The following is a 24,061-nucleotide window of genomic DNA, read 5'->3' as shown; positions in this document are numbered from 1 at the left end:
ATTCCTTCTATCTCTAACATGATGAGATTTTAATATTTCTATGATTGTTTTCTTGTACTACCCCCATTTTTTAAAGTATCTAGGTCAGGGCCTCCCTAGGTGAGAAGGTGATTACAGATTTAATCAGGGCAGAGCTGGACGCAGCTGTGGATTGGAGGAAACTGTGCCCTATTGCTTCTCTCTCGGTGGCTTTCCAGTGGGTTACCAGCAGGGTTAGACAGCGGAAGATGCCCCAGCCTCGAGTCTAGGGTGAGAAGGGAGAAAACCTTGCTAGGTCCAAGCTGCAGCCTCCCACAACACTTGTCCAAGGGCCTGACGGGCTAGTTTTAGTGCTTGGCATTTATTATTTTTGCAGAACCTCAGCCTGGAGCCTGGAGCCTGAGCTTGGAGAGTGAGTGATTAGACATGGGGCTCTCGTGCATCTAACTTTAAAAAATCTCAATTATATCGGAAAGAGGGTTCAAGGTAACAGATGGGGTCCTGGGGACAATAGTGTAAATAACAAACAAGTGCACTTACCATGATGCATCACTGGTCCCGGGGTGCTCATGGAGCCTGCATCTGGACAGGCTCTCCAGCTGGAGTGCCCAGAGACAGAAAATCCAGGAGGTGGCAGCTCTCACAAACAGTACAGCCCCGAGAACCCGTGTGCACCTCTGGGCCTCCTCTCAGAGGGCTGGACTGGCTTGTGAGCCTGGGAGTGTTTAGGCATCGCACAGGGGCTGGCCAGAGAAGTATTTCGCGAAGCAGGTTGGTAGAGTCGAGAAATGAGTGCATATCCAGATTCTTGGAGATTTAGGGACGGAGTGGAGGAGGTGCTGGACAGAACAGTTGAAGGCATGGAGCCACTCGAAGCATAAGTCAATAACAGAGGGTATCTTTTAATTGAAAGGGGGTCTAAGGGATCTTTAATTCAACCACCCTATTTGCAGATTAAGAAACTGTGGCCCTGGAAGCGGGGAGACACAACTTTCTAAGGTCATCCAGCTGGTGGGTGGCAGGCCCAGGATTGGATTTTTCAGTGTCCTGGTTCCCAGACCCCTTCTCCATTTCTGTTGCACTTGACTCAAGACAGCTTCCCATAGTGACCTGCCAGGTTTGTAAACAAGAAGATGACCCCTCTTCTTTGTGGCTGCCACTGTGATTTCATCACCTGACAAGCAATGTGGGTCAGGTCCTGTGTACCCAACAGCATTATTCACTGGGGGTGATGATGAGAAAGCAGGAAGGGAATGAGAGGGAAGCTAGCTATGTGTGTGCACATGGGTGCATGTGAAACAAGGAGAGAATGGTTCTCTGGCGAGGGCTGCAGGACAGGAGCAGAAGACTGGAGAAATGTGCCTAGGACATCCAGCGGAGCTAGGAGCCATGAGGCCCTGTATAAGGACGTGGCTTCTGGAATCAAAGGACCAAGGCTGGAGTCTCAGCTCTGCCACTTCTGAACGCATGACCTAGAGCGAGACACCCAACACCTCCAAGGCTCTTTTGTAGAACGGAGCTAGAATTTGGAAACAACCTAATGGAATCTTAAATATGAAGAGGCTGTACATTAACCCCTAAGAACAATGTAAATAAGAAACATTCTGATTTTAATGGAGTGAGGGAAAGTTGTTGTTGGCTGGACTTAGAGATGGAAAAGTGTGTGAAAATTCTCTGTTGCTGGGCCTCAGAATGGAGGGGCTTAGGGGGAAGGGGAGATAAAGAGTCAGGAATAAATTGTAGGCTCTGCACTCAACACGGTGTGGGAAGGGACCAAGAGGAGACCAGCTTGCTGGGAGTGATAGGAGCCAGAGATGCATGGGGAGAAGGCTTTTTGTCAGCAGGCACCCCAAGGGTGGGTAGGAGGAGTTTAGATTTTGTTTGCAAAATAGGGAGTCACTTGGATCCTCTCGAGTGGACTAATATGATAAACACAGCATTTTAGAGGATCCATTTGCTGATAGCTAAAAGAATAGATTCATTTATTCATTCAGAGTTATTTACTGAGTATCCAGCCCTGTGCTAGATGCCGGGGACACAGTAGTCAGTAAACTCAGATGAGGTCCCTGATTCACGGTGCCTCGAGTCTACTGATGAACCAAGGCAGGAGGTGGCAAGTCAATGGTGACTGGGAGGTTTCCAGGGCCCTGCAGTATTGAAGCTTAATCACCAAGAAAAGAGTAGTGGGCATCTTGTAGTAGGTGTTGTCCAAGAAGATGAATATCCCAGTCAAGATTATTAAAGAGACTATTCCTGATATCAGAGCAGACCCCCATCTAGTTGTGAAGCCCAAGATTTCCATGGAAAGCCCATGATGACAGAACCCAAAGCAAATGGATGGTTTGAAGTTAGTTTCACCTTTGAGTGGGTTACATCTTTGTGCCTCAAGATGCTGGATGTGGATTTCACCCCTAGAAGTCACCTTTTTGGGGACCATTGGCCTTACCTCTTTATTTCTCTTAATAACTAATTTCAGTTCATACCAATGTACAGCTTTTAAGCATCTTCTCTGTACCAGGTGAAATCTCTTTCTCTCAGCTCCTGGTCACTGGATATGGCTGAGTCTGCTGTTTATTTACCAAATATTCAATCTGCACTCCCAAATAGCAGGACCCTGGTTTTTAGCTAGACACATTTCTAGGAGGAAATAGCTAGAAAGCACAAAGACTGCAGTTCTCAGCCTCCTGGCAGCCAGGTGTGGTGATGTGACTAAGTTCTGGCCAAAGGGTTGGAAACTGATGTCTTGTGTGGAACTTCTCAAAAGGTTCCTTCCTTCTCTCTCCATCCTTCTGCTGGTGACATAATGCTCAGGTGGGTCCACAGTTAGGGATGGTGAGCAAAGAGCCGGGAGAAACCTGGGTGCCTGATGATCACAGAGCATCTGTGTGAGACCAGACTCAGCAGGTCTTTTCCTGGAAGAAAGACATACATTTCTATCCCATTTATAGTGCTACTTTCCAGGTCTCCCATTGCTGCTGAACTAAACTTTAACTGATGGATTGGGATGAAACATGTTTTCCCCCTTTGGGTTCAAAATTCATCCTCTGATACCAGGTTGAACATCTCTGAATCTAGTCTTGGCAGGTTCCTGGGTCCATAACTCTTCTTTTCCTCCTCTGGGCACAAATCCTGTGAGGTACCTGAAGTGTTTTTGCTCTAAAAGTCTTTTTGTTGAGTTTAGGGGTGAAGGAACTTAGCACAAGACGTACATGACAGTGATTAGCACAGGGCTTGTCGCATAATAACTGCTGAATAAATGTTACTTGAGACTAATTTGAAGAAATCTCCCTGCTTTCAGCTGACACAATTCATCTCTTCCCATTGTAAATGTCCCCCTTTCTTTTGAATCAATGACTTCTCAAAAAGATGCATATTTCTTTACAATTTCATCTCTATAGCTTTACTTCTGGGGAAAAAAAAAATATATATATATATAAAGGTTGTCTAAAGCCACAATGTTCTAGGTTAGCTCTCTTCTAAAACACAGACCCTTTGTTGTCTCAGTACAAACATAGACCATATACAACCATAGTTAGAAAATTACTATGATTGCTCTGTTCTGACAGATTGATTCTTAAGTCACATATGATTTTGTGCAAGGGTTGTGCAGCCAAAATTCTGCTGTCTTATTTTCCAGTAATATGACATGGACATCCATGCTGGTTCATGGGAGTTCGCCTCTTCACAGCCTCCTGGTGCCATGTGTGTTTTCATGGAGGCCCAGTGGGAATAGTGATTTCACACAATGGAGGGCGCTCTGGCCGCACCTGCAGGCTGGTGGAGGAGCTGTTTGCGGACTATGGGCTACTTGACACTTCCCAAATCATACAGCCCAGGGGCAGGCACACTCAGCCCAGGACAAGACCTCCCCGCAATTCCAACTAGTAACAACTGGGTACTTTCTGTGCTGGTATTGACTTTCCACAACAATATCTGATTTCAGAAGTGATATTGAAAAGGAAAATGAGCTTGAGAGTGCACTTCAGGCACATAAATCACAGAAATGGAAAGGCTTCAGTCCTCTATTTTTTTTTAAAAAAGCATACAACATACGAACACTATTTTTTATTTTTTTTTGGCAAAAAGAAAACCTCAGACACTAGAGCCAAAATGAAATCATGACTTCACAAGCACTCCCCACACCCCGCCCAAAGGAAATTATGGTTGGAATTTTAGTGTGCATTCTTTGGAGTTTTTCTGTAAGTGTGCATGTGTATGTTTGCGTCTATGCATCCTAAATGGGGTCCCACTGCTGCATGGACTGTGCCACGCCTTGTTTTTCTCACCTAGTAACATTCCTTTCCTTGTTGTTACATACGCATCTGCTTTAGTCTTTTACTTGTCCAGATACAATGAACTGTGCTTTGAGGGGATCTGCAGGATTCATCAGATAGTCAGGGACTCTCCAAGGGGAAGGAAGGGAAAGAAGCAACGGTTGGGGCTTCAGACCCCACAAGTGATATTAACCAGAGAAATTTCAGTTGTACTGTTTTGCATATTGGGCTTCCACAAAATTTTGCTTGGTAATAAGAATTGTGGGGTTGAGTAGCCTCTTTAAGCCAGTGATACAGTTGAATGCTCTCATATTATTCTTTCTGAAATGCAGGCTCAGAAAGTTAAAGTGACTTCCCCAGGATCATAGAGAGAGTCCAGGAGAGAACAGACTTGAATCCAGGTCCTTAGGCTGTATTTCAGTACCTTTGATGCTCTACCCTCAGGCTCATCCTCTTTTCTTCCAAGATCTGGACACATCAGGCACCCATTAAAAGGAATTATCCTGTTTTGACCCTGAAATGAGGCAGAAGTTTATTTATTTTTTTTAAAAAAAACCCATACATACTTTTTATTGTCAAGTCATAAAGAGGTATCAAAATTAAAAGCAAAAATTACAGGGTAAGACTTAACGTAACGACTAGGAGCATCAAAGGAAGTGAAAACAGGACTAGGCGCAGGGCAATGTGAATTAATGAACATGGGAAGGACAAGGATGGGGACAACAGTGAGCATGTGCTGAAGATACTAGGGGAGAGGATCTGGTGAAAATTTTGATCTTAGACAAGCGCCTAGGTAAAGAAATAATGGGACAAGATTTCTAAACCCCACTATGTGCTTAAGAGTCATCCTCGCCATTGGCGCTGTCTCTGTCATCCTCTCCTTCCTCAGCCTCTTTTTCATCATCCTTGATCAACTTCAGCTGGTCATCCCCCATCTTCATTATCATCACCATCCAGTAGGTCCTCCTCCTCAGCAGAGTCATCTGCACCCCCCTCAGACTCCATCTTCACATTAGTCTCATCTTTCTTCAGGGAACTGCTGCTCTGCTCCTCTTCTGACTTATCATTCTTCATCTCTACTCCTTGGTTGCTCTGTTCCTTTTCGATTTTTTCCAGGCTTTCCAGTAGAGAATCCACTTTTTGTTTTATCTGAGTCAACTCCTTCTTAATGGCCTGAAGGTCATAGCCTTTCAACTTTCCAGACTTAGAAGATCCCCACTGTCCACTCTTAGAATTGAAGCCACTTTTGCCCCTTCGTGAGGTGTTTCCTGATACACGCTGGTATTTTGAGGGCACTACAGCCCGAGCAATAGGAGGAGGAGGAGGAACACGTGCTGGGTAACTGTACATCCTGTCATAATAATCCCGTTGAAAGTCATAGTCCAAGTTAAAAGAGGAGCTGTACATCTCTGCTGCAGGTCGTTTCACACCTGCTTTTCCTCAGTTCACTTTTGGCTCTGTGGCCAGATTAATATCTAAAACCTGGCCAGCAATCATTCTGCCATCCTCTCCTGCCACAGCAGCCCGGACATTCTCTCATTAACATACTGGACGAAGGCAAAACCCTTATGAACAGAGCAACCCACGATTTTGCTGTATTTCGAGAAGATTGCCTCCACATCAGATTTCTTGACCACAAGAGTATTGAGATTCCCAATGAAGGCATGGGAGTTCATGGAGCGAGGATCCATCTTGTTGGTAACATTGCTGGCCATTGTCTTTGATGGTAAGGTGCTTCACAAAGCTGAAAAATGTAGCTGAAGATCAAAAAAATCTCACAGGAGGGGGAAGGGAGAAGAGATTCGATTCTGAATCTCCTACTCCCGAGTTCTACCTGGAGAACCCGACTGCTGCTCGAGGTCCGCAACACGGCCGCAACCGCTCAGCCTTCGCCTCGTCACAAAATGGAGGCAGAAGTTTTGTTATAATCAACACATACATCAGCTATCATATGTGTGGCCTACTTAGAGTCACAGGGTCTAGTTAGAGGTGAGGGGCGGAGCCATTATGGAGTGTGCTGTGGCCGAGGACCAAGAACAGGACCTCCGTCTAGTTAGGAAGGGGGTCCCGCTTGCTTCTAGCTTATATCCAGACTGCTGTTTCTTTCATTTCGTTCATTTAGCACCTGCTTTGTTAAGGGTATTATGTTTTCATATATATCTTTCTATTAAAATCATAAATTCCTTATGAGATATGGATTATTCTTACTTCAGCAATGCAGAACTTGAAGGCAAGATGACTAGTCAGAGGTGCAGTGAAAGTTGGAACCCCCAGTCATCTCTAAGACCAGTCCCCTTTTTGCCCAGCAAAAAGGCTTGGTCAAAACAGTGCACATCAGGTACGTGTGCGGCTGCCTTCTGCTCCACAGGCCAGTGCACTGCAGGATGAGCATCCCTGGTGTATGCATTAAGAAGGAATTCTGTAATTGGGTGTGGGTGCCAACACCTTGCTTTACTATCACCCTTATCACTGGCCTCCAGGCCATACCAGCTGCTGCACCAGGGCTGCCAAGAGCTACCTTTCTTTTCTCTGGCTTCTCTCTTATTTTTTTTTAGAGCCCACTGGGCAGGACTAATATGCAGTAAAACTGATTTGTGTACTTTCCAGTCCTAGCTGAGGATAACAGCCATGTGCTTTAGTTGGGAGGTATTTAATGAATGATTTATAAGATATTGAAGATAAAACTTGAAAGATACATAGGCAGTGCTGAGGTGCAACATTCTTGAGAAACAGAAAACCTTAAGTGTTGATTGGCTGAGATGATTTAGAGGGCAGCCCAGGGTAGCCATCCAGTCATCCTGACACTGTTCTGGCAGATTCTCTCCCGACATCTGCAGCCCCTGATGTGGGTCTGGGGAAGAGACAGGCTGGGCAGCAGATCTCAAAGGAAACTTCTGCTTCACCTGTGACCAAGGTCTGAGGGCTTTGCTACCCACAACCCTCTTGGGGATGCAGCTTGCATTTCTAGAGCAAAGTACAGTGTGCTGAAGGTGAAATATTTCCTGGGGAATGGCCTCTGCTAGGTAAATTGATCTTGCTCTTTCCTAGAGAAGTTCATTTCGACAGTTCAGTGCAGTTCAAAAAAGCCAGCTGGGTGTCTACTATGTTCTGGGCAGAGTTAGGTCTAGGGGAGTAGAGATGAGCAAGGTTGACAAGATCCCTGAATGCAGAAAATTCATAGCCTTCCCTCTGATATTTTCCAAACAAAACAAAACAAAAAGCCAGTGTGGTCTAATAGAAAATAGGAATTCAGAACTATCTAGAAAAATTTTTCTGATTACTGACTCCTAACACAGTAAAGAGATCAAGAAATCATTGGTCTGAAAAGTTTTGTTCTTCCCAAATTCACTTTGAATACACACGAGCCCTCTTTTTCATTTTTTTTTTTGGCCTCACCACGCGGCATGTGGGATCTTAGTTCTCCGACCAGGGATCAAACCCGTGCCCCCTGCAGTGGAAGTGTGGAGTCTTAACCACTGGACCACCAGGGAAATCCCTACATGATCCCTCTTGACTCACTCACTTAGGGTCCCACCAGGGCCCACCTTACCTTCTAGGCTTACTCTTGGCAGAACTATAAAATAGGTAAGTGGTCCCATGCCTCTTCCCTCTCAGAAGTCCTTGCTTTCTTTTCTACTCTTTCATAACCCTCATCCTCCAAACAAAAAAATTCATCAACTCTGCTCTGTCCGGGGTCCATCTCAAAGCTCCTGGACCTGCACCATTTCCAGGGCTCAGATTCTCAAGGAGAAAATAGCTTTGAGACTCAGAAGTATGGCGTCCTTGGTGGTAGAATTTCAGTTGGTGACAGCAACAGATGCTTGGAGAGAAAAAGAGGAGAGGATCCTCCCCGGCTCGTTGAATCGTACTGCATGTCTGGACACAAGTTCGTGTTCTGTTAACCAGGCAGAGCCGTCCTATTTTCTGCCCCTCCCAGACCACTGGAGTGGGTTCAGCTCAGGAACCATGAACGTCTGCTTTCAGGATGCAACTCACAGCCTTTTGGGCCTACAGTTCTGGGCCCATCCCAACCCTTGATTCTGGGAATCCAATCATAAAGGAGAAGTTACCAGCCTTACTTTAAGAAACCTGGCTATTGCAAGTGGAAATCTAAACTTACCCAAAAGGTGAAATGGGGAAAATCTTTGTTTATTATAGAAAAGCAAAGACATCTGGCACATTTGCAAGAGTTCAGGAGAGAAGGGCAGTGACTATGTGCCAGGCCACATGTGGGCTCATCTATATGCTCACAACCACTGTACAGGTGAGAATTTTGAGGACCAGAGAGGTTAAATGACTAGATAATTGTAGCTGGCTCGTCAGTGTCAGGGTCCAGATTTGTACGCAAGTTGATTGTCATTCAAGCTAAGCCAAGTCAGCCAAACTCTTCTGAATGTCTGGAGTAAGGCATCATCTGTGTGGAGGAAGGTGCTGCCTGGCCCACCTCCTGGGACCACATTGTGGCTTCCTGGCTGCCTGACTTCACTTCCCACCATGGTGGCCACTTGTTCATTCTGCACAGCTCTGGTCAGTGAAAGAAAGATGCAAGCTAATTAGCCACATTCCTTTTTTATGAAGGGAGAGAGAGACCCAATAATAACCTCATCTTTTTGAATAATGGCCACACTCTGGCCTCTCCACATGCAGTAGTTCCAAGGTCAGAATACATTACAGACAGCATCAATATCTCCAGCAAACAGTAACTGACCACAGCCAGGGCACTGTGATAGGCCGCAGAGAGAGGAGAATATTGGAAGCTCTTGAGCGGTTAGTTTAAAACAATTTAACTGCAGTGTGCTGAGGTCGACATGTGCTAGATATTATAATGGATGATAAAAAGATTAAGATACAAGCTGGATCAAATGGTCTTATTGTCTAGTTTCAGATGTAGGATATATTAGTGAAAACCATATTAAAATATAAGATAGCAGATAAGTAGGGATTGAAACATTAAAAAGTCAAACATTGGACTTGTCCTCAGGAGGCCTGGATTCAACTCTTAACACTGCTACTAGCTGTGCAGTCTTAAGCAAGTCACTGAACCTTTCTGAGCCTCATGTTCCTATATTATAGAGATGATAATTCTAACCTCACATGGTTATTTTGGGAAAAAAATATGATAACTGTAAAATTAAATTTTATATCTGCTATGTAGATATAGATGAAAATTTAGATATATAGCTATATTAAGCACTGAACGTGCTGGTTAATTTTTCAAAAACAGCCTAAAGCAACCATCTATTTGGCTTACACTTTTGTGAGGTGGTAATTTGGGCCAGAATCAGAAGTATACTGCTTCCATTGGTCTTGGTTGATCTCTGCTGGGATCTCTATGCATATCTGTGGTCAGCTGGCAGGCTGGCTAGCAGCTGGAGGATCTAAGATGACCTCACTCACATGTCTGGTGGCTAGCAGGCTGTTGACAGGGGTGACCTGGAAGAGTGAGTCATGTTTCTTTCATCATCCAGCAGACCAGCTCAAGCTTCTTTACACCCTTAGTTGAGTTTGAATCTAACAGATTGAAAAAGCAAGAAAGCCCCAGCTAAACTGGCACCAGGGTCTCTGAGGATGGGACAGAAAATAACTCATCAGCTTGTATATTTCCTCATTACAAGGATGTTGGTTCTATACCATGAACTAAACTATTCAGTGTATTCAGATTTCACTAGTTTTTCTTCTAATGTCCTCTTACTATTTCAGGATCTGATTTGGGATACCACCTTGTGTTTAGTCATCATGTCTTCTTATTGTTTCCTGATCTGTGACAGTTTCTCATTCTATCTTTTCAGAAATGTCAAGTTCATGAAAGATTATTGGAATTTTGTAGAATGTCCTTCAATTTGAGTGTGTCTGATGTTTCCTCATGATTAAACTGGGATTACGGGTTTGGGTGAAGAATACCACCGAGGTGGAGTGCCCTCTTCATCACTCATAGCAAGGGGTATGTGATCAACAGGACTTTGTCGATAATGCTGACCATGATCGTCAGTTTAAGGTGGTGTCTTCACTGTATTGCTACTATTTTTTCTTTTCCGTACTCTATTCTTTGGAAGAAAGCCACTAAGTCCAGCCCACAGTAAAGGAGAAAGAAATTAATCTGGGATGGATAGAGCTTTTTTTAAAAAAACTTTTTATTTTGAGATAACTGTGGATGCGCATGTGGTTGTAAGAAAAATACAGAGCAATCCTGGGCACCCTTCACCCAGTTTCCCCCAGTGATAACATCTTGCATTACTATAGTACAATTTCATCACCAGGAGATTGACATTGATATAATTCAACTACCTTATTCAGATTTCACCATTTTAAATGGACTCATTGTGTGTGTGTGTGTGTGTGTGTGTGTGTGTATGTGTGTAGTTCAATGCAGTTTTATAGATTCACTGATGGGTAGATTTGTGTGATCAACACCATAATTAAGAGATAGAAAAGTTCCATCATGTCAAGGATCCCTCGTGTTGTCTTATAGCTACAACAGCCTCCCTCTGCCTCCCTCCCCAGTCCTTGGTAATTACTAATCGATAATATCTCTATTTGTAAGATTTTGTCATCTCAAGAATGTTATATAAATGGAATCATACAGTATATAACCTTTTGGGACTGGTTTTCTTTTCATTCAGCATCATTCCCTTGAGATCCATCCAAGATGTTGCCTGTATCAATATGTATCCCTGTTGATTGCTACATGGTATTCCATGGTGCGATGGACCACAGAATGTTTAATCACTCACACATTGAAGGACATTTGTGTTGTTTCCATTTTTTGACTATTATGAATAAAGCTGCTACAAATATTCACATACAGGTTTTTGTGTGAACAAAAATAGTTATTTCTCTGGCATAAATGCCTATGGCAGATTGATTTTGAATAGAATCCAGGGTATTAGTGATTTTTCTTTGTTCCTCTCAATGCCCAGACTGGGCTAGTGTCTGTCTATAGTACCTCCACTGGCCCTTACCAAGGATGCTGAGAAAGCAGATGAGGTGGTGCTGCTGCCTTTCAAATTGAAGGGAAGGGGCTCTATTCTTTCCCTCTTAATTGTCTTCAGTGATGACTGTTCTTGGCTGCCCAGAAGGAAGCAGGCATGCTGATTCTGCAGTGGAGCAAAGTCAGGGCTTCTATCAAGCAAGCCCTCCTGGGCTCCCTCTGCCTTTTGGCTTGCTTGTGGCAACAGTAGGGGGAAGTTACCCTCTGGCAAGTCTCAGGGAGGCTCTGGGAACCACAAGTCAGGCCATTTAGGTCATGTGACTTTTCACATGACCTAAACATTCATTAATATCTCATTTGTATGTGGTGCAGTGAACTGAGACTCTTCCATCCCTCTTCCACTGGAGTAGAGATTTAAGTGTCAGATATTCTAACTGGGCCTGTCACCACTGGATGGCTAAAATAAAAATTCACAGCTGTTGAAGTGACCTTTGAAGTGGGAAGAAGTCAACTGCCCCATGTCACAATAATATTAGGGTTATAGTTTTACAAGGAACAGGTCAGAGCCTCATTAGTTGAAACAATACATTTATCTTGTGTGAGATTTGACTATGTTATTGCCATTTAAAAGATGTGCCTGTTTTGGTGAGGTGTCTTTGTTTTGTGGTAATTGGTGAGAAAACTAGGCACTGCTCTTGCTGGTAGGGAGCCTGAGCAGAACTGGGGCACCCACCACCTTCCTTTTACTTGAGACCAGAGTCTTCTCTTTTATTTTAGTACTTTTTAAATTGAGGTATAATTGATGTGCAATATTATATAAGTTTCGGGTATATGAGCGACTCACAGCTTTTAAGGATTATGCTCCATTTGTAGTTATTATAAAATATTAGATATATTCCTTGTACTCTATAATATATGTTTGTAGATTATTTATTTTATACATAGTAGTTTGTATCTCTAATCCCCTACCCCTATCTTACCCCTCTCCCTTTCTTCTCTCCACTGGTAACCACTAGTTTGTTCTCTATATCTATGAGTCTGTTTCTTTTTTGTTATATACACTAGTTTGTTGTATTTTTTACATTTCACATGTAAGTGATATCATTTCATTCTCTTTTCTGACTTATTTCAATAAGCATAATGCCCTCCATCCATGTTGCTGAAAATGGCAAAATTTCATTCTTTTTTATGGCTGAGTAGTATTCCATTGTGTGTATACACACACACACACACACACACACATACCTTTATCCATTCATTTATTAATGGACACTTATGTTGTTTCCATATCTTGGCTATTGTAAACAATGCTGCTATGAACATTGGGGTGCATACATCTTTTTGAATTAGTGTTTTCATTTTCTTTAGATATGTACCCAGGAGTAGAATTCCTGGATGATATGGTAGTTCTATTATTAGTTTTTTGAGTAACCTCCATACTGTTTTCCACAGTGGCTGCACCAATTTATAATCTCATCAACAGTGTACTAGGATTCCCTGTTCTCCACATCTTTGCCAACATTTGTTATATGTAGACTTTTGATGATAGCCATTCTGAAAGGTATGAGGTGACATCTCCTTTGGTTTTGATTTGCATTTCTCTGATAATTAATGATGTTGAGGATCATTTAATGTGCCTGTTGGTAAACTGTATATCTTCTTTGGGAAAATATCTGTTCAGGCCTTCTGCCCATTTTTTGATTGGGTTGTTTGTTTTTTTTTGATGTTGAGTTGTATGAGCTGTTTATATATTTTGGATATTAACCCCTTATCAGTCATATCATTTGCAAATGTTTTCCCCCATTCAGTAGGTTGTCTTCTGGCTTGTTGTTGGTTTCCTTTGAGTGCAAAAGCTTGTGAGTTTAATTAGGTCCCATTTATTTATTTTTGCTTTTGCTTCTTTTGCCTTAGAAGACAGATCCAAACAATATTGCTGCAATTTATGTCAAAGAGATTTCTGCATGTTTTCTTCTAGGATTTTTATGGTTTCCAGTCTTACATTTAGGTCTTTAATCCATTGTGAGTTTATTTTTGTATATGGTTTAGAAATATTTTAATTTCATCCTTTTACATGTAGCTGTCCAGTTTTCCTAGCACCATTTATTGAGAGACTGTTTTGTCTCTATTGTATATTCTTTCTGACTTTGTCGAAAATTAATTTACCATAAGTGTGTGGGTTTATTTCTTGGCTTTCTATCCTGTTCCATTGATCTATATGTCTGTTTTTGTGCCAGTACCATACTATTTTGATTACCGTAGCTTTGTAGTATAGTCTGAAGTCAGGGAGTGTGATACCTCCAGCTCTGTTCTTCTTTCTCAGGATTGTTTTGGCTATTCATAATCTTTTGTGTTTCCACACAAATTTTAAAGTTATTTGTTCTGGTTCTGTGAAAAATGCCATGTGTAACTTTCCATCTGTTTGTATCGTGTTCAATTTCTTTCATGCATCAACTTCAATTTCTTTCATCAGTGTCATAGTTTTCTGAGTACAGGTCTTTTGCCTCCTTAAATAGGTTTATTCCTAGGTATTTTATTCTTTTTCTTGTGATTGTAAATGTGATTGTTTCCTTAATTTCTCTTTCTGATAGTTTGTTGTTACTGTATAGAAATGCTACAGATTTCTGCATATTAATTTTGTATCCTTCAATTTAATGAATTCATTGATGAACATCTAGTAGATGGTGGCATCTTTAGGATTTCTATGTACAGCATCATGTCATCTGAAAACACTGACAGTTTTACTTCTTCCTTTCCAATTTGGATTCCCTTTACTTCATTTTCTTATCTAATTCCTGTCCAATGCTATGTTGAATAAAAATGGTGAGAATGAACATCCTTGTCTTGTTCCTGATCTTACAGAAAATGCTTTCCCCTTTTCACCATTGAATATTATGCTAGCTGTGGGCTTTTCATAAGTAACCTTTATTATATTGAGGTATGTTCACTCTATATGTACTTTCTGGAGAGTTTTTTTTTTTAATCATAAATGGATGTTGAATTTTGTCAAAAGCTTTTTCAGCATCTATTGAGATGATCATATAGTTTTTATTTTTCAATTTGTTAATATGGTATAGAACATTAAAAAATTGTGGCTACTGTGCCATCCTTGCATTCCTGGAATAAATCCCACTTGATCATGGTGTACGTATTGTTGGATTCTTTTTGGTAATATTTTGTTGAATATTTTTGCATCTATGTTCATCAGTGATATTGGCCTATAATTTTCTTTTTTTGTGATGTCTTTGTCTGGTTTTGTTGTCAGAGTGATGCTGGTCTCACAGAATGAGCTGGAAGCACTCCTTTCTCTGCAATTTTTTGGAATAGTTTGAGAAAGCTGGGTATTAACTCTTCTCTAAATGTTCTTGGTAGAATTCACCTGTGAAGATATCTGGTCTTGGCCTTTTGTTTGCTGGGAGTTTTTAAAATTATTGCTTCAATTTCATTACTGGTAATTGGTCTGTCCATATTTTCATATTTCTATAATGGAGGGGTCTGAGGCTCAGACTGGAGGATGTGGGAGGAATTCAGGGGATTGCTGGAAGAGAAGGAGAAGCAGGGGACCAAGTAATTGGGATAACAGGGCCAGCCTTGACTTCTTCCACATCCACAGTTCTTAACATCAACATGCTCATCATCACTGATTTCAGTGTGTTTATGGTGTGGGGAAAACTGAAACCTTGGGAACGGGCTTCCTGACGGCCTTATGGGGTCCCTAGGAAAGACTGTGCTCAAGTGGCACTGCCCCTCTTCTCTGTCCCTGGCACAGGGTCCATTTTAAGAGTAAATCCTCTACTCCCCCTGCCCCTGTGCACTTCCCCATAGCTTAGCTGGGGACACTCTGGGATAGAGGCCCTGCCAAGTTACATTTAAAATGAGGGATTACATCAGTATGGCCCCCAATCTTGCCTGGTCATCAAGATATTGACAGCTTTTGAAAAATTTCAAATTCTAGTTCCTACCCTAAAGGTACTAAATGAGAATTTTCAGAGGGGAGACAGGAATCTATATTTTACCAACTCCCCAAATGATTTGATGAGCAGCGAGATCTGAGAATGGTATACTGGATGATGTCTACTATTATCCCTCAAGGATGGAGGATGAGGAGAAACAGAGGTAGAAAAGTGACTTTATTTTTATAACCAGTATCTTTATCCCATGAAACTCTGAAGCTTTCTGTATGCTCTTGTTCTCATAATCTCCCCATCCAGGCAAGGTAGTAAGAGAAATGCCACACAATTTGCAATCCTTTTGGGAGATGATGAAACACAATTGGAATATTTCCTCTAAATTTCTTCCTTTTCAGAAATATTTAGAAATTATTCATCTGACAAAAAGGCCCGTTGGAAAAATGAAAACTTTTGGATTCCAGAGGAGAGGCAAACAATGGCCATTCTATTCTTTCATGGCCACATTTTTGAAAGAGCCTTCTCTGCTCACCATCTCTACTTACCTCCCATTCTCTCCTTAATCTGAGTCTATGTCCCCTCCCACCCTGCCCTCAGATATCTCACACAACCTAGCATTTATTGAGGCTTACCATGTTCCAGGTGTTTAAAATACATATTTAGTCATCACATCAGCCCTATGGAATAGCAACACTGGCACAATTGTCCCTATTTGATAGAAGAGGACACTAAGGCACAGGAAGTTTAATTCTCCTAAGTGTCACAGCTTATAAGTGTAGAGATCAGGTTTGAGACTCCAGCAGTCTGATTCCAACCCCCATTTCTCTATACTAGAGATAAAAGTAGACCCTTTCCTGAGCAAGATTAGATGGGTGGGGAGGATCTGGGGGCTGTAGGTAAGGTGCAAAAGTCAAGAGGGGAAGTTGGGACTCAGAGGCAAAGGATGCCCCCTTGATATTGGATTGGGATGGACCCAGCAATTCAGCTGCAGTTCCCTTAACTCAGCCTGGAGAATGTAAGATAATAATAGAGAGAGAGATTGTCCTGACACGTCATGATGGTTTGACAGCTCCAGTCTCCACCATCACCTCCGTTAAATCACTGAGTTCAAGAAAGTGAAGGAAGAGGAGGAAAATAACTCTAGATTTGAGGAATATTTTCTTTTAAGCATGTAGTCAAATGGCCCCACCACCAGACAAGCAGATCACATACAGATGATTTAGCTGCAATATTGTCGAGTTCATGGAGTGAAGAATTCCCATTCCCATCTCTGAGAAGACTGGAACTAAATAAAGTTGAACTGACTTTTGACAGTGCAGTGCTTGAAAATCTATCTGAGCTCCTATTTAAAGGCACATAACCTTATTTTAAATTAGCTTCTTGGGGTTTGGCTACGACACTCCAAGGTTTAAAAATATACATTTCCTTCTACTGTGAAAGCCTTCTTTGCTTTGAAATTTTCCAGATATCTCTGTAACAGGCTTTTAAAAAATCTATTGGGAACTCTAAGGCTCTCTGCACAAGCTAAGGTTGGTAATAACAGCAACAAACAACACCAACAACTATTATTTATGCTAAGTACTTTCCTGTGTTAACTCATGGAAATCTTCACAAAAACCTTATGGGACAGGTAATATTCCCAGCTTGCAAGTGAGAAGTCTGAAGCTCAGAGAGATTGGGTTACTTGCTTAAAGTCACACAGGCACTGAGTGGAGATAAATGAGTGTACTTGCGTTCTGGCCAATCTATAGATAATGTAGCTGTAAGCCTTTGTACTTCAAGGATGGGTAACCGAGGATACCCAAATTCCAAAATTGTGGACTTAGGGGAACCCTCTGCTCATGGGTTCTCTTAGGCTAGGCTCCAATTGGGGCTGGAAGGTTTTGTTTCTGGGTGAAGTATTTGGTGGGGGATATCTCTGCTTAGTGAACTTGGAGTCTTTCACATCCAGCCCTTGACTTAGTTTTTCTGTCTGTGGTAGGATGAAAAGTGTCACACACTGGGTGCTGATATGTCTAGTGGGCCCACATCTTACGTGTGTTTAAGGAATCTCACTGTAAGTGTAAACAGGTGGACAGGCCCAGTGAGGGCATTGGCTAGTGCAGTACTTGGAGGAGGGCTCATTGGCTGAGCCAGGGTCCTGCCTCCACAGCCTGGTCCTGGGGACTCCTGGCCCTCAACTCCTACCTCCCAGCCTCAGTGTCCAGGTTGGGGGCAGCAGAGTACTCTGGTCCTGTGCTTATTCCCTTTATATTCCTGGCCTGGCCAGACTTCCTTCCCAACCTGGAGTCTTAACTACGGGGAGCAATTACACGAGAACAGAACAACAAATTGGGATCAATACAGAGAGCTGACTGTCTACTTGAAGAAACACAATTTATTACTTGGCTGGATTATGCTTACCAGCCAAGAATAGCAATAATTCCAAGCAACCCCACTGACCAGGATCAATCATGGCATTTTATTACTTTGCTAAACCCTGCTTGCTTCTTACTCCCCAGCCTCCATCTTATTAGAACCCAATCTCCAAGGAAAATATTGCACTTGTTATCAAATTTTAGAAAGAAAATTTATGGCAAAGGCAGATTGATTTAAAGACTTCTTTTAAAACGGGAGTGGAGGGCGGTGGAAAGGTAAATTTGGCTGCGTCTTTTAGATTGGTTCTTTTGCTTATCTCTCCATTTTATGACATAATCTGTTGTAGCATTACCCAGGGTCCTCTGGGCTGAAGCTTCTTGCCCAGCATTAGATAAGGGGGAGATATTGTCTGGGTGTAAAGTTTAAAGCCCATGGTAAGGGCTCACTTTTCTCATTTCAGGCAAGGGAGAAAAGATATAAAATGGAAAGCAAGCAATCAATAAAGAAGAAAGATAGAGATCTTCTCAAAAAAGGAAAAAAAAAAAAAAGAAATCCTCACCTCACTGACTGCTCTTCTAACTAAGATTTTAACAGGCAGATAATGAGCTCACACATCCTCTGCTCAGGGCAGGGACTGGAGAGCGATCCCCCATCACCAGCATAATCCACTCGCAGCCTGCATAATGGGGTGCAACTCCCATTAGGAGCTTTTGGATTTTTTGCATACAACCTGGCCTTCCTCATGCCCATTAGTCAATCTTTAAAATAAGAGCAGAAAAGTTAATTACTTATCTGGCAATGGGGGTGGGGAATTGTGTTGGTTTGTTCAAATCAGGTAATAAATGCTGTGATTCTATTCTGCTTAAGTGTACAGAGCTACACCCAATTACTCATGAGACAATAAAGGAAAAGGTGAAAAGTACTCTGGTTAATCCTGGAGTTTATGATAGTCTAGTTGGATTTAATGGCTCTACAGTTATTCTGTTGTTAGAAAATCAATATTTTCCTAAGAAAGAGTATGGAGTGCCATAAATACACTCCCAGTTATATGAACCTTGGCCACAGAACTTACATACTGCAGAGGCTATGAGTGGCAAGGAAACAGCCTTCAGAGACAGCAAGGGAACTAGGTACCCCATAAAAAAGCCCACACACCTGTTTAGGGACTCAACCGATCAGAGACTAAAAGCAGCTGTTCTGTGGCTGTCAGGGAGCTAGGGGTGCTCTGTCATTGGTTTTCTACCTGTGGGGTTCCTCCATGTCTGTGTCACTCATGCTGGAGCAATGGGGGCAAAGCAGACAAGAATGTACCATCAGGGCCAGGTAGGATGTTTGCAAGAGTGATAAAGGTGAGAGACTCCCAAAGCAAAGGCAGCAGGGTGTCATGGCATGAACACAGGGCTAGCAATCAGAAGACTGAATTTGATCCCTCTCCCACTTCCCTGTATATACTGAAGCCAGTCATGCAGCCGCATTTTACAGAGGAAGAAACTGAGGCTTTGAGGGATTTACAACAGCTAACACGCTGAATGGTTTTGAGTTTAAAAGAAGGTATGTGTTGGACATTTGCCATTTATTTCAGCTGTCTAGCACCTAATATCCCTTCCTATGTTCAAGAAATTCTGCATCTTATTAAATCTTGGTAGAAGTTAGAGCCCCCTTTCTGCCATAGAATTAAAAAATGCCACATAATTGTTTTTTCCAAACTTCTTTGCAGTTAGGGCTCCTCTACGCGATGCGGATGTGGTCAGACAAACACATCTGCTTCAGATTTGAACCAGGATTAGTGAGGTAAAGAATCAGGGACAGTAGGTCATCCTCTGATGATGGTAGAGGTGATGGAAGTGTCCTGATTGATTCTGGATGTAGTGGTTATAACCACAGTCCAATGCTAGCAGTGCCAGAAACATGGCCATGCCAGCTATGGAGTTGGAGGTGTCATGGAGGCAATTGTTATCCTTATCAAACCATCCTGTGGAGGGATTCTGAATGCCCTTTCTGGCTGTGTAGGCTCAGAGCCCATTTCCTCAAGGGTCCTGTGTACATTGTCATATCTCTTTTATTATAAAGTGTATCCTTTGGTCTGAGGGAATGATAGGGAGATTTGCTACAAAACATCAGATGTTCTGCAAGGTCTCAGATGGCAGAGCTGGCAAATGCACTGCGGGTGGAAATGCAATGCAATACCCAAAATATATATGAAGTATATCTATCTGGAACCCCTGCCTCCTCCAGGCAAAAGGAATCCAGTGTGATCAGTGTATCACCAAGTGGCTATTTGATCTCCTTGAGGGATGGCACCATACATGGGGCTTAGTATCAGTCTTTGTTGCTAACAAGTCAGGCATCTGGAAGTACAGTGACTCTCAGGCTTGGTGGGAAGGAGCCCTTGCTGTTGGGCCCATAGGTAGCTTCTACCTCTGCTGCATGACTGCTCCATTCACGAGCCCACTGTGTAAGCAATGCGATGATGGTGGCTGTTGGACTTCTGCTAGATGAGTCTTCCCATCCGTCTGCTTGTTGAGTGCTTCCCCTGATGTAAATATTCTCTTCTCCACACGCTCCATGCTCACTCTTGTGGGTCCACACACACGCTGCTTTCTCATGCTTCTGTCCCTGATCTTTCAAAATGACTCCTTCCAGAACCCCAAGCAACCACTTAATCCCTTCACCACTGCCTAAGAGCATATGTATAAGCCCAACTGAGGCTGCTTCACCCTCCATACACAAATTTACTGCTCAAAATTCTGCCCACTGGAGGGATTTTCACTCACTACTGTCTTTCAAGACTGTTCCTGGGGGGTGGGGGTGGGGGGGCTATTTTATGGCAACAGTCCCTTTTATGCTCAGAGCTAAATAGCAAGCCGACCTTTTTATGAACCAAGCCTGGGTGTTTCTCTCTCCATTCAGCTGAAGAGGCCAGAGGTATAAGCTGCATGAGACATCTGATGCAACAGCAGTAGTTGGCATATGGGGGCCTAGGCCACCCTCCATGTGTAGTGATTGTTGGTGTGCCCATTCAACCTTATAACTTAGTGGGTCTGAAGATATCCAGCTCACTTTTGGCACCTACAGTAACATAGTCATTGACATTCCGCGGTCAAGTGGCTTAGTGGCATACCAGGCACTGTCTTTTAAATGCTCAGTAATAGTTGTTGTAATGCTTTTCTGTAGCTACTTTCGTTTTTGCTCCAGGGCCCTATGGATCTGCACCTCAACTCAGCAATTTTGGCTTTTAGAAATGCCATAGAGCATCCTTACCTACCATGGATATCTCTAAAAGCCATCAGAGCTGATGGATCATATGGACCAAGCATTAGGGCCGCTTTTACAAGTTTTGCAGAGCCCTCTTTTGCTCTGGGCACTACTCAAAAACTGACAACCTTCTGAGTCACTGGGTAAATGTGTCACAGCAGTATTCTTAAGACTTGTGTATGCTCTCATCAAAAATCCAAAGAAGCCTACCAAGTGCTGGGCCTTTTTCTGAATGGTAGGAAATGCAGGTACAATAACTTGAGCTTCACATTGGAAAGGAGGATTTGACAGGCTGCAGACCACTAGCCCCCTAACATGTTCACTGATGTAACAGGCTCCTTACTCTTTGCAGGTTGACCTTCCGATAACCAGGGCACATCATATATCTTTCCAGAGTATCCAGAATTCTTTCTACTTTTGGCTCATCAGGTCTGGTTAATACGATTTTCAAGCGCATCTGCCAAGATATCCTGATTCCAGGTCTCAGAATACCGAGCCTTTTCTAATGTTAGCATAGGAAATTTGCCAAGCCTGTGAATTTAGCCACATTTAGAATTTTGCGACATTTGAAAATCAGATTGTGGGCCTAATTGTCAGCCGTCTTCCTTCCATCTGCGGAAGATCAGGACTTTCATATGGTTTTGCATTTTATACAACCATAATGTGTCTTATTTCACGCCATTTATTATCAATAATGGGATCCTTGTCATCCGGCAAGCAAGGGATCTAACTTCAGAATCCCATTCTTAGAATATCCTTTCTGATACCGTTTCCGGTGCCAACTGACCTCATATGGATTACCCAAGGAGACCCTGAGACAAAGTACAAGTGCAAGTATGTTATTTGAAGGAGATGCTAGCAACACTTGTAGGCGAATGAAAAGTAGACAGTCAAGAAAGAATGCCAATTAAGATTGTGTTCTCAGGCAAATTTCGACTGTAGGCAAATAGAGCATGATTTTGCTGGGCAATTCTAGAAGCCAGCGTGGAATATGCAGCTCAAAATTATCCTGCCTGAGAGGTGAGGGAGGAGGGATATTTATCAATTTCCATTAGTCATTGGTTGAGGGCTGCCCTAGTGGGGCAGTTCCTTGACACTTTCAGCTAGAGTGAACTTCAGCAGCCAGAGAATTTAGTTACCAATGTTTGAAATTTGCCCCAAAGTATATGGAAATGGTGAGCCACTAGTAGGACTTGCTCCACCATTGGTCAGTTATCTCTGAGCAGGACCAGGCCAATAGGGGTGAGGAGATGTAGAGATGGCAGTGCCAGGTGTAGAGCCTGGGACTGATAGCACTGCGCCCAACTCTGAGGGGAATATATGTCACATAGAGCACTTAGGGTGGCCTTGCACATAGTAGGTGTTCAGTAAATGAATACTAATTATTTGATGTCTGAAGGACATAAAGGAAGCAGGGGGCTAGGAGGGATGTAGTAGACAGACATCACTAAAGAGCTGGCCTCCGCTGCCCCAAGTGCTGGGGTAAAGGATTGTCCGTGTGCCCTAAGTTACAGTAGACACCTTTGTAGCCAGAGCACTGCTGCTCAGAGAACCTTTTAGGAAGGAAGGAGTCCATTCTCTCTTTTCTGTCCTGTGGCCTGAGGCAGGTAGTTGGTCCAGAGTGGCTCCCTAGTCAGCAAATCTGGTTGAATTGTGTGGCCCAGGGGGGCTCATTATCTCCTCCAGTCGCTTGCTCCTGGATCTGCTCCTGGGAAACAACCCTAGGAAATAGGAAGAGAGAAAGTGGCTGGGGAAAGAATGAGCAATTACAAGTGACAAGCACCAGCCCCAAACATTCAATTACTTTTCAAACAGGCTATTTGCAACTCATCAGATAGAGCCTGAAGGGAGTGGGTAGTGTACAATGTGGGAAAGGTCAGGGCTCAAGGAAGCAGGACCCGGAGCCTCAGGACTGGCTCTGAGCTGTGTGAGGCTGAGAGACACAGGCACGGCGGAGCAGGACATTGGGAGAGAACAGCAAAGGGCAGGCAAGACCCCTCCCTGATCGTTCCTCTTGACCCTGAGTTCTCTCCTCCAGGAGCCCTGCTCCTCTCCATCCTGGTCGTTTCCATCATGCCCAGCACCTTCCCAAGCCCACACCTTCATCATCCTGCTCCTCTCTTACCTTCCTCCTGGCCTCAGCTCGATATCCACCACCCTGCACAGAACTTCCCTGATGACCCAGTCCACCCTGATCACTTGCTTTCTGAAAATTTGGAACCTTTACCCTTTTTGCCGTTCACTTTTTTTTTTTTTTTTTTTTTGCGGTACGCGGGCCTCTCACCGCTGTGGCCTCTCCCGTCGCGGAGCACTGGCTCCGGATGCGCAGGCTCAGCGGCCATGGCTCACGGGCCCAGCCGCTCCGCGGCACGTGGGATCTTCCCGGACCGGGGCACGAACCCGTGTGCCCTGCATCGGCAGGCGGACTCTCAACCACTGCGCCACCAGGGAAGCCCTGCCATTCACTTTTCACAGAACTTTTTGTCAGTGTCTTTTTGTCTCGAGTTCAAGTTCATTGACTTCTTATTTTTCATCTGTGCCTCCTCACCTGATCTTAGCCCAGTGAGTGACACATAGAAGATGTCTCTGCTTAATTACCATAAGCCTCAGTTTCCTGTTCACAAAATGAAAGTCAAAATAGTACTTTCTTCTTAGCATTGCAGTAGGGGCTGTGGCACCGCTGCTAGTTAAGGGCTCGGTGCTGCGGCCACTACGCAGGGAGCACTCAATAGTAATGCGATCGGTCATTGCTTGTTGAGCTGTTCATGGTTGCCAGGGCTCAGAGAAAACCACGGTGGTCAGGCCACCCTTTTATCTCTTCCTCATTTTGACTCCTTTAAGTTAGGACATGAAGAATTAATTTGATTACAAGATGTATTTTAGGATCATTTCTTGCAAACCTTTTGGCATGGAACTATGTAAATTAGTTCTATATCATCAAGATTTAGAAGTCATCTCTTGTGTTCATTAGCGTGGAATTGGAGAACTGCTATCTATGTCTGATTCAGGTATCTTGGTCAGCCTCATTTTCTAAAGAGATTGCTCACCAGAGCCATTTGTGGTCATTAGAGTGAGTGAAATCTTCAAAGGCATGTCTGCGTCAGGAGAAGCAGCTGGGGCATTATCTCCAAGCTGGATTGACCATGCAGGAGATGAGAACACGTGATGATGCCCGTTAGTGATGGCCTTGACAGACACGGCACCTGCTCCTATTATAGGATTGGCTTTGGTTCGCTGGATACAGGGCTGGGGCAGCTGTCCCCTCTGAACCCCTCTAGAAAAAACACTGCAGTACTAGAATCAGACCAGTGTTTGGATCTTAGCTGAGACTTGATACTGTATTTTTTCTACTTGTCCTCCAG

The 24,061-nt window shown here is 43.3% G+C and overlaps 1 pseudogene; it reads right to left on the bottom strand.

Moving 5' to 3' along the window:
- Positions 1 to 4,884: 4,884 nt before the first annotated feature.
- Positions 4,885 to 6,143, bottom strand: LOC111168990 (heterogeneous nuclear ribonucleoproteins C1/C2 pseudogene; annotated as a pseudogene).
- Positions 6,144 to 24,061: the final 17,918 nt, after the last annotated feature.

The sequence above is a fragment of the Delphinapterus leucas genome, chromosome 6, assembly GCF_059928025.1.
Source record: "Delphinapterus leucas isolate spDelLeu-1000000601 "Yukka" chromosome 6, BTC_Dleu_Yukka2, whole genome shotgun sequence".
In the NCBI taxonomy this organism is placed as follows: Eukaryota; Metazoa; Chordata; class Mammalia; order Artiodactyla; family Monodontidae; genus Delphinapterus; species Delphinapterus leucas.
This window is presented reverse-complemented; position numbering and strand designations above follow the sequence as displayed.